Source organism: Rhea americana, unplaced genomic scaffold (assembly GCF_003343005.1).
Source record: "Rhea americana isolate MKP2758 unplaced genomic scaffold, rheAme1 scaffold_96, whole genome shotgun sequence".
Classification (NCBI taxonomy): Eukaryota; Metazoa; Chordata; class Aves; order Rheiformes; family Rheidae; genus Rhea; species Rhea americana.
Window position 1 is genome coordinate 2,709,366 of NW_028187155.1, and position 11,739 is coordinate 2,721,104.

Consider the following 11,739-nt stretch of genomic DNA (forward strand, 5'->3'; position numbering starts at 1 on the left):
CTAGCCTTTATCATCAGTTCCAATGGGGAAATATCTCTCTGGGATAGGAAGAGAGAACACTGATTGCAGGACATAATGGCCAAACTTCTAGGCCTTCTTGGAAGAGCTATGAGGTTTGAAAAACTGGTCTGTGTTTCAAAACTTATTTTGTTATATAATGAGCTATTTCAGGGGAAAATTCCTTCAAATCAATCTACTCTGCTTTCAGACAAATCASAGCTCATGCTGTGCAAATAATAGATACTGCAGTGCCAGCCTCTCTTGCTCAGCTGCGATAGTCCATATGCTTCTTGTGCTGGTGAGCTGGAATATGAGTGTGCCTGAGCTGTGTTCAAACCAAGCTGGTTAAGAATGTGTGGGACTGGAGAACAAAATGAAGGATTTTAGTTCTCAGGGGTGAGGAAATGTGTTCTAGTCTTACTTGTGGCCTGGGAGCTTTAGCAGCAGTTTGCACTTGGATCAAAGCACTGTTCAGGGCATTCCTTTAGACAGTGCTTGCATAGACATTCCAGGGGATTCCAGTCTGTTTCAGAATTAGATGGCCATTTTTGTAGACCAATAGCTTAATCTGTAGCGTCTGACCAAGTGCTTTGTAAGGGATGCAACTTTCYTTGGTAATCTGCTGTCTTTTATCTTCCTTTCTTGCTTTCCTACCGCTTGCTCTTCTCCCTCTAAGACTTCTGTCTGTTTTTGTTCTCACATCTAGTTCTTACTCTTTTTCAGGTGTCTGCTTCCACCTTCTTCCTTATTCCCTCCTCTTGAACTTAAAATGGTTGACATCTGCTACTGAAATATAATTTGCAACTACAAGTTACTGTTTTGGGCTTTCTGCAGACTTCAGCAGTTTCTATATTGTTTATGTTCAGGTCCTATCTTTGCATTCTGAGAAGTCAGAACGTTTTTACTACCTGTGAGCTGGAATTCTGCAAAATGTGGACATTTAATGTAGAACATCTGTATGTGTTCAATGACCTTTATATAGTTCATGGATTCTATGCCTGATGACCTCAGTGTGAAGCAGGGCTATTCTGCACTGCAAATTGCAGACAGGAGATTTATGCTGCTGCTAAGATATCGTAGAAAAACACATTCTTCATATGTGGTTCCTTTCCTTCCTTTAAATTCCATTTATTTGTGCAAGTTCAAGGGAGCCTCTTGGACTTCATCTGAGCTGCAGCTGTTCTACTGGTTTAATATCAATCACCTCAATCTGCTCAGCTCCATACTGCAATACTGTCAGGAACTGGTGCACTTTGTAAGGCATAGATCTTCAGTYGCGTATCCTATTCTTGGACGAGGACTTCCACTAGCAACAGTGGAGGGTGTTATTAACAGGACAGATCCAAAAAATCTTAGACCTAYTTATTTCTGCTTGAATTCTAGTCATATATACTGTGGAGCCTAAATCTGCAAATATAACAACAGAAGCAGTCATACTTGTAATGCTGATAGATGTTCTTAAGCACTCTCCCAGCAATATATTCTCMTGGATGTGCAAGCTATTTCCCTGTATCGCTGATAATTCTGTTTAATGTTAATGAAACCTCAACTAGCCTTCCATGGAGGGTTTAAACAAGGAGGGGGAAAAAAAATCTTTCTTGCTCAAGGAAAAAGTAGAACAAAGACAGGCTGCTGGCCTGGTCTCTCACTGCTACTTGATCTCTTCAGACATGCTCCTTATCACTGTTCATTGGCTTTCAAGCTCAGTGGATTGTACAGCTCAAAAAGGGGAGTGTATAGGTGACATAATGTGTTACTTCTACTCAGGTGCAAGTGAACTAAGGACCAAGTTTTATTACTTTAGATAACAGCTTTTCCTAGATGTAAAGGCATATTACAGTGACGATCAAGAGACAGTTTGAATGACCTACCCAGTAGCACCAGCTCCATGAGACTTTAACAATGGCACAATCACAACACAGATCAGATTCACTTGGAATTTGAAATTATTTCCTGTCAAATCTTGACACAGCCTTTCTGTGAGATCCTCAGAGAGGAAATGTTGCATATTTCCACTCAGAATCATGGAGTTTTTAAAAGTCTGAATTTCATCATGATCACTTGATTTATGGGACTACCATCAACGTTTAKCCAGAAAAGCAGAGCCATTGGAGTATAAATTAGTATAATTGAAGACTGATCACATTTACAGAGACAGGACTAGCCTGACTGCAAGTGCAGCTTGACTTGAGCACCTTAACTGTATTCTCTTAAAATGGAGTGCAATAGATATATTTATCTCTCTCTCTCTCTCTCTCTCTCTATATATATATATATATATATATAAAATATATATAAAACTATATAATTGTTTAAAGATTCTATCTATTTAAATAATCCACTTTTTCTACTAAGCTCTTTAAACAACTAAGAACCCAGAGAGTAGGATTTGTTAAATTATTTGTTTGTAAAGCAGGAATAGGCAACTAGTTGTCACTCAGGTCTAGGGCTAAGAGAAGAAAAAAGTCTTTGAAAATGTGTCATGGTAAGAAGCTTTGTAATCTGAGTTTTAACCAAGCTTACATGTTGAAAATATCACAAATCAAAGCGGAAGAGATATATAACCTGCAATTTACAGATTACCAAAAGGACTGGGAAAAGAGCAGCCACTCTGAGAATATCAAAAAATAGCCTTGCCAAGTAACACATGAAGAATAATCCACATATTACAGAAGACCTGGGCTCCCACTCACTTGAACAGTGTGTAGGTTTTGCTTGCTGGAGAAAAGTCCTAAAGCAGACAGGCAGAGGAGGAGGAGGGTGCCWTGGTCTGCACAAGCAGCCTTCTCACTGTCTGCACATGGTACTGCTTTARAGGAAGGACTATACTTTTGAACTGTTCTCCATAGAGCAAAGGAAAAATGGGGCAGTGTGAACAGTGTCTAGGAGAACGTGAGCAAAATGTCCCTGCTATACATTGCTTTAGGAATTGCATAGCAGCTACCTGGAGCTGTCCCAGTCTTTGATTTAATCAGACATATTTCTCCAAAAGGAGCAAGGAATTTGGCTTTTGCTAAAACCCCCTGCTATCATGCTGGCTTCCCTCTTATATTCTTCTCTGTTCTGTTCCCTCTTTAGTTAAACTTGAACTTGTTCATTGTTCTGTTTTTTTTTCCTGTTTTAAATTTTCAGTTAAACTCCAGCTTGTTTAACTAAAAGCTAAAGGGAGCAGAGCTTGAGGATCAGCCAAAAACTGCCCAAATTATTATTTTGGACTCAAGAGGTGTGACAGGTGTAAATATTCAACTGCTTCCTCACTGTGTGACTCATGGCCACAGGACAGGTGCTTCTTGGCAAGGTGTATGCAAGTATAGGACATCTGGACTTCTCCTTTGTCCTTCAGCCTACAGAGAGAGGTGGAAAAATGATTGGTTGCCTGACTCTAACCTTCAGGAAGATGATTTTTATGAGCTTTAATGAACCGTGGGTGAAGTTCTTGAGGTGTTGTATTCAAGAAGGGAAAACATTGGAAAGCTGAATTCATGCAATGCCCTTCCAAAGTGATAGGGAGAAGGGGAGAACAGCTCCTTAAGCCTGTGCAGAAGCAGCCTCACTTTGTGAAGATGAGGTCAATAGCAGGAAGGACCCAGGAGATGGAATGCCATTTCCCATTCAGGTGCCTGGCTCAGCATGATAGTGAACAAAGTTGAACTTGCTCCATCTGGGACTATTTGGATAAATATAAATTTCCAGCTTGGCCAGTGCTGCAGTTCTGGGCRTTGGTAGTCACAGGTCACAACCAGATCACTAAGCTGTGCTGTGTATATGCCACACCTTATGTTTTGGGTCCAGATCAGATGGGCGTGGATTGTTCATTGAATACAGACATCAGCAGGCTTTAGCCCTGTTCCAAAGACTAAAGTCAGTTTGAAGGTACTGATCTGGAGAAGATCAGACTGTTACTATTGAGCCATTTTTTTTGAAGGCTGGTTTTCTTTTCAGTCATGAATGCACTGAAAGAATTGATTAGCTATTTTAGTATTAAGTGAAGTACTGGAAAGAAAATGAAGTAAATGTCACTTAAAGGTTTTGGTGAACATTGCTCGACTTTTGAACATCTTCACATTATAAACAGGTTTTTTTCACAAAACACTTTTTTGAGCAGCTATTGCAGATGAGCCATGAACCTGATATACCTGCTTTCACACCCTTCCTACACACCGGCACAACTCTGCAGTCAAGTGTGGGATCTGTACTTGTGGTCTAGTATCTCTTGCATCTTTCTGCCCTATATTGTAGCTTGTTTTAGCAAGGAAATACACCCTTCTGACCAGAAGATGGCAATGAGAAATGAGGTTTTAAACTTTGTACTCTCAATTTTATCTTTGTCAAGTATTGTACACTGATGTTTCAAGTTACCAGTTCACATGCCAAAGCCTTCCAAACAGATTTTCTTGTCTAATTAAAAATATCATCACCTACAGAGATGGGCTTGTTACAGAATGTTGTTGGATAATACCCAGCAGTATGGAATCTAGGAGATAGTTAAGTTTTTTTTTTTTCTCCTATAGCTGCTTTTCATAGTCTACACAGTCTGTAGAAAATAACTGTAGTGCTTGAAACTATCTCAAGTTTTCAGCAGTTGGCTGGAATAAGCTCAGTAACACAACAGGTAAAGTTGCAGGTAAAACTGGGCACCAGGATCCCAGTGTAACTACCACACCTGAGCCTCAGCTGACTGATTTTCTGGATGCTGACTGRGAGCTCTTAATAGAGCAGTGGTGGTGGACAGTATCAGAAATTTTTGATTCCCACTAAGCACTTGCTTCTCCTGCCTCCCACTGGTTCTATAGCTGTATCTATATCTACTAGTCTGTTGGAGTTGGCAGAGAAATAACCAAATGGACTAGTAGATGATATCTCTATCCTCCTTTAACAGTACTGTACTTGATTGTAAACATGGATCTGTGTGCATCCTATGCATAAACATGCTGTATGGGTTTTACTAATGGGGATTGGGTTTTACTAATGGGGATCAACTTCAAACTGAGCTGCTCCTATATTGATTTGTGCGAATATCTGCTCTCTCTTACTTTCTGCTGAAACATGAAGCGAAGATGGAAAAAGTATTCAGAGTCTTCACAAAGTTGCCTTTACTGATCCCTGGAAGGTGMGATCTCTCTGCACCAGAAAACTGATCGTAGGGGACAACTTAAACAGTGAGGAAATTGAGAGTGGAAGGAGGGAAGTTCAGAAGCTGATGCCAAAGTCAGGGTGAAAGATTGTCTTATTGCCTAACTCACACCAGCTCCTGAAGATGATGAAGCTGTCTCTTGAAATAACTAGCTCCAACCCCATCATTTCACAACCTTATGCTGATGTTCTTTAGATACTTACTTACTTACAAACTGATACTTACTTACTTACAAACTGACTCTAGCTCCTGGACCTGCAACTCTGAATCTGTTTTTGGGGAAATAATAGCATATGAGGCTTCGACTCCTCTGTAAGGTAAGAGGATGGGACAGTTTGGCATGCATTGTATATTGTGATAGTGATTTGTATACCAGTGCTTCCTTGTTCATATTTAGTTCAGTTGTTATAATGAAGAAACTCCAGTGTCCTCTGTTCAACAATTCAGCCAGACTTAATGTCAACAAGGAAGCAGCTAATCAAAGCGTGTTAGTGTAAATGATCAGATTCAGGATAACACAATTTAAGCACATGCCTTTACAAGTGCCTCTCGCCCACTCTGTTTGTCCTTCCTTAGTTTCACATTAACTTGGCATTGTCATTCACTTTGACTTTGGGCAGCATGGGTTGGCAGTCCCAACCCTATCATTTTATAGGACTGCATATGTGGAAGTATCCAGGCACATCATTATTCTCACTAACTCTTCTTGTCATATGTTGGAGCTGTCAGTCAGCATTACTTAGGGACAGTCAGCAGAAGCTGTCTCCAGCWGGAGAATGTGGATTAGAGAGCCCAGATTGGTTTGTTTCTTTTATGGAACATATTCTGATACCATGATTCCCACTCAAGTGGATTTGACTGCAATGGCATATGGCAGGATGCATCATGAGCAAGTTTTCTCTTATATCACTCAAGATTTAATCTTGTTCTTTTGACACATGCTGTCATTCAGTAGTTGCTCAATGTATTAGGAACATGGGACTGGAACCATGGGAGCCAAAGTRCTCAGAATACTTATGATCACTTTGGTTGTATTCAGAGCTCGGGAGTGTGGTAGACATGGGGCAGAAGCTAAGCATTAATGCTGGACACAGATTTGCAATATCTGGACCCTCCACATTAGAGGCAAGGAAGACTATTACCCCTGCCTGTCCAGCAACCCCACAGATCTTTGATAGGAGTGGGGTTGGGGTAACTTCTGAATAAGAATGTAAACTCAGAAGTTTGTCTATTTGATTGTGTGTATTCAAGATCATGTATCCCTCTGTATAAACAAGGATTGTCCCTGATCTTTGACCCTGTTGGCACATTTTGGCTATAGGCTGTGTGCCAGTGGGCTGCTGCTCTCCTAGCTTATTTGAGGCTACAATGGGGAGGCAAATCAGATCAGAGAATTCTTCTGCTAAATAAAAGAGAACAAAAACAAAGGCAGCAGTGCAAAAGGCAGCATGCAGCACTCAGATTGACAGGAAAATACCATAAAAAGTTAAAATATTACTAGTTCTGCTCTTTTACCTTCTCATTTTTGACTATTTCTGAATGTTTTTCTAGTCTCTGCTGCTTCTCTTTTCCTTATATTCTCATTCCTGCTTTTCACATGCAAAATGTGTTTTGGCAGCAGGCACAGAGACCCCCAATATGACATTAGTCTCAATCTAGCAAGGTACTTACTTGGGACTGCTGGGCCTATTAAAGTTAAGAGTCTGAAAAAGTGAATGGCTGGATGCAAATTCTGCTGTACTAAGTCATGTATAGAGAAGCATTGCAGTTAATGTGGATGTTCTCCACCATTTTTTGGCAAGAAGGAGGTACAAAGCAATCAAAATCTCTTTACACCATGGCAAGTAATAAGTCAAGGTGCTGATGTATTTTGGGCAGTAGGTTGTGGAGCATTCATAAAGGAAGAATAGGAGTTATGCCAGCCATCCTGGTTATTCATCATCCTCTCCATCATTCTAGCTAGTCTTAAGTATTCAAGTTGTTCTTTCTCCCATTTTATTTCCCACTAAGAATTACTTTATTTTCAAGGGAGCACAGAAATAAGAATAGAGAATTAATATAATGATGACAAATAGCTGCTTTGGCCTTCTCTGAAAAGACTGTGATAACCTGGGTCTGGTCTTTGTGTGTTCCTCCTGCCTTACAGTAAGAGTTCATTGAGGTGGCTCTGGACTGGCATCCCTCCAGTTTGGCGTGTGTCTGACATTGTTCAGAGAGAACACTCTGTGTAGACCCAGGCACACTTCTCTCCTCAGCATCAGAGGAAAGAGAACAAAGGACCTTGGTCCCACATTCGTTGGCTTTATCTGTGCTCATTATGGTCTCCTTCTCCAGCTTTAAAAGGCTGTTGTAACACCAAGAGCACGTCTTTYGTGCTGTCTGGTATATCCCTCTTCACTTACTAATATTAGATAACTGGATCACTTGGAGTTGATGAGTTATGCTTCTCCACTGCAGGTTATGACTGTAGAACACTGAACATCAGTGAGTCACGATGTTCTACCTTCTTGTTCAACTTAAGTGCCATTTAGCTTCAAAACTGATTCCAGCAAAGCCTCGGTAGAAGCTGGACCTCCCACAGGATAGAGAATTTACAATTGAAGGTTCTGTTTCTCCTTTGGCTACTCTTATCTCTTCCTTTCAAGCTGAGAAAAGCTTTCTAGAAAAACTTTAACAACTATTTTCCGTCAGAAAATGCAGTTCTATCAAAATGAAACTGCTTCAAGAGATGCTGAATGATTCAGTATTGATTCTGAAGATTCAGAATCAATTCTGAAGAAATTTCCAATCTCAGGTAGGAAATGCTYCTGGAGTATGTTCCACTTCAATATCCGTGTCATTGAACTTAATTTTCTTTGTTTTTCTTTTCAAAAGGAAAACAAAGGCTATAATGCTTAGTGCTCCATAAAATGGAATTATCTGGTTTTAGGCTTTATTGAAAAATCAGTCAAATGGTAGGTGGAAAGATTAATATTCTAAAATTTGGGGGGTTGACATAAGGATAGATTACTACAGAATTGCACAGCAACCTCTTCCAGATGATCTAAAAATCAGATTTCAAGGGCTTCTGTAGCTCTTTAAGAGGCTCCACACTCCCTGAGAATGTTAGAATGTAAAATTACTCAAAAATGGAGAGTTGTATTCAGGATGACTAAAAGCAAACAGCTGGGATTGACCTCAACTCTTACTCAAGCTGGGTAACTATGAGARAATGTGAGGATGTGTGTGAATAAAGAGAATATGTTGTACAGAGGTTGTGGAGCCTCCTTCTCTGGAGATATTCAAGGCCTGCCTGGATGTAACCCTGTCTAACATGCTSTAGGTGACCCTGCTGAGCAGGGAGGTTGGACTAGATGATCTCCAGAGGTCCTTTCCAACCTTACTGATTCTGTGATTCTGTTGTGTGAACAGCTATTTGCCAGAATTAATAATATCTTTAATTCATTAATCTGTTATTAATAGAATCAAGCTATGTTAAGAAATACTGGCTGTGATCTGTGTYTCCCTCATACTTCATCCTCTGTTAAGGAAAACGTACTGCTACTGTTGCAGCTGGCAAACTGAACTCTCCCCCTTAGGATATAAGTTTCTGAGAATGTTGAACATCTATGTGTGTCTTAAATGACTGYTTAGATGAGCCCCAGTGTCAAGCTGTTTTCCTCTTTAGATTTTTTTCACTCATAATTTTATCTTTAAAATGCAATGATATAAGAATGGTAGATTTATCCTACTTTGCAGCAAGGGCATAATGCCTTGAATGCTCTTCTCCAGAGCAGAGAACCAGTATGTGGTCTTGGGCCAAACTACATTCTGCATAAACTGTTGTAAAAGTTACAGCAATACACAGGCTTCAAGCAGACTTTTCACACAGGGATGTCCACTGCCTTGCAAAGAGCAAACTGAAAGGGTAGCTCTCCAACCTTAGTTTCTTCTATTTGGATCAGTTAGACCCTCTGCTGCAGAGCCTGTAATGCAAGCTAGTGCAGCACCATCAACAGGGAACTGGGCTCCAACAAAAGCATAGTCACRTGGCCAAAATGCACAAATGTCTGCAATGAGCATGTTTCCAGAAAGGGTGCTCAGAGTGCCATCCTGCAAACTTGATGTGTACATTCTCCTGTATTCAAGCCCCTGCCTTGGGGAACCAGGAGGATGCAACCTTGGGAGAGGCTTGCATCAGTATTTAGCTAGCAGCCTGCTGGAAATGATGCAAAAGGAGAAACTTCCACTTGCACAGGGTTTCCAGTGTTGGGCTAKTGGTTGGTTAACTAACTGGGAAGTATTAAGAGGAATCTAAGTAGTTATTTTCTCATCTACATTAATCTGGAATAACAGGAGATAAACAGTAATTCCACTCGTATTAAACATTAGACATGAAAGAATCCCATTAAAATGCTCTAGAGGAAAGGAATTAATTGAGTCTTTTTGATCTGTAGATGTTCCTTTTAGAAGATTTGACCCTGGCTTGTGTCTGGCTTGGTGCAGTCAGTTATATTTTAAACAGTTGAGGTTGAATTATCCTTTTGAAAGGGAATAATAACATAGTCAAGGTTAATACAGAAASCACAGAAGTGACTGTCTTGTGAAATGCCTAGCAGAATGGTTAAAGGTGAACTGTTGGGATGTCTGAGTTCTGTTTTCAGATGTGCTTGGACATAAGGGAGACAATATGGGGTTACATGTAAGCAAAAGTGGTGATYACACTCCACCACTTGACTACCCAATTAGATAGTCAAAAGTCCAAGGCAGAGGAATGCTGAACGAGTATATCTTCAGGTAAGTGCTACTGAAGAAGTAGCTGATTGAGCAGGTGAAATATTGGAAGTTTGAGGTAGGAAGGGACCTTTAGATGCAGAGTCCTACCCCCAGCTCAAAGCAGGGGTAACTTCAAAGCTAAATCAAGTTGCTCAGGGTCATGTCCTGCCACCTTCTTAACATTGCCAGGGATGGAGATGCACCACCTCTCCAGGCACTTACTGCAGTATTTGACTGCCCTTGTTGGGCATAAGGATATAAGGAATGTTTTCCTTATCTGGGAAAAAAATATATTCTTATATTTGTCTGTGCTTAACTCAAATGGTGGAAATTAAAGAAAAATACAGGAAACTCTCTCCTGGGGGAAAACAAGAAGGACTGGAAACTACTAAGGAGAAGAAAGAAGACTGAGCAGATACTGTTGCTCAGGTGACAAGACTTAGCTTCAGGGCAAAAAAGAACTTAAGGTAAGAGAAAGATGATGTTGCTCTCTCCAAATCTTTCTCAGAAGAGGAACATAAGAAGCTGGGAAAGACAAAGAAAAATAAGTAAATGCTCCTCATCGTTCTTTTCCGTTTCTCCTCCATGCCACTTAATGTTACTGTTTGCTTCCCTGTCTTGAGGTTTCCTGTTGCCTTAGAATCAGAGAGGAGTGATCTTGGGTAAGCACTGTAATTCTCTTCTCCACTTCAGGGTCTGCCAGGGAAGGCAATGGGCTTCCAGCTGCCTTGGACAAACAGGGTTTGCCGATCTTATGGGCTAGTGGCCAGTGCATTTACTTTGTCTATTGTAGCCTCCATGGGGATGTAAAGAGTGCCAGCCATGGATTTCATTAATTCCACCATCAGTTGGTCTGAATTCATTGCCATTAATACAATGTTTTATTCTATGTACTGTGCCAAGGGCCTTTTTCTTTTCTTTTTTTTTTTCTTGACACCATGTGTGACCTCCTGTTATTTCTTGACAAATGTTGGCAGGCACAACACAGCTGGCAGAGCAAAACAGCACAATGTGCCACAAACTGTGGAGTGCAGCCATACTGAACTGAACAGCAAATTCCAAAGTGGGCTGAAAAATTTAATCWGTAAGAAATGAATACACACAAATTGCTCCCCTTTCCTGCAGCTTCTACTGGTGCCTTCCTTTTCACACATCTCTCCTGAACTGAACACAGATAACAGTCCAAACAAGGTTATTCTTGATTTCCTTTCTRTACTTTGAAAAATTACTACTATAAAATGATGTTTCTGAGCTGGTCCCAAGCAAAGTACCAATTCCTTCTGAGCTGATATTCCTCTCCTACTTTTTTKCTTTCAATGAGAAGGTTTGACCTCGTCAAATCACTTATTGCAGCCAAGGTAAATGTTGTTTTCTATCACTGTATAATCCACTTTTCTCTTCCTCCTTTTTCTCTTGGGTGCAGTGTGCATCTCCTCATTGTTGTTCTGTGTGCATGGATGTTCCTGTAGAACAGGGCAGCAGGGTGGTACATTGCAGTTAGAGACACAGAAGTCTGAGCTTTTTTCAGTGACAGAAGTATCTGAAGGTTTTAACTGTTGGGATGCAGGGCACAGGGCTGTGCAGTGTTGTAGAGCATGCTTTCTGGGAGTTTGGGGTTGCTTCTTTGATATCACCTGCAACATGTGCTAAGGAACAGATGAGTGACCTCAGAAACCCCCACTTGCATCACAGCTAAACCAAGCCTTGCTCTGCACCTCTTCCCTCTGCTCAAGCCATAGAAGAGGGTTCAGACACCACTATCAGCCCAGGGCTCTGACTGTTGACTTGCATGTTCAACCCTAAGGATATTCAGCTCTGTCCTTGAGGACTAACACACAAACATCTTTGTG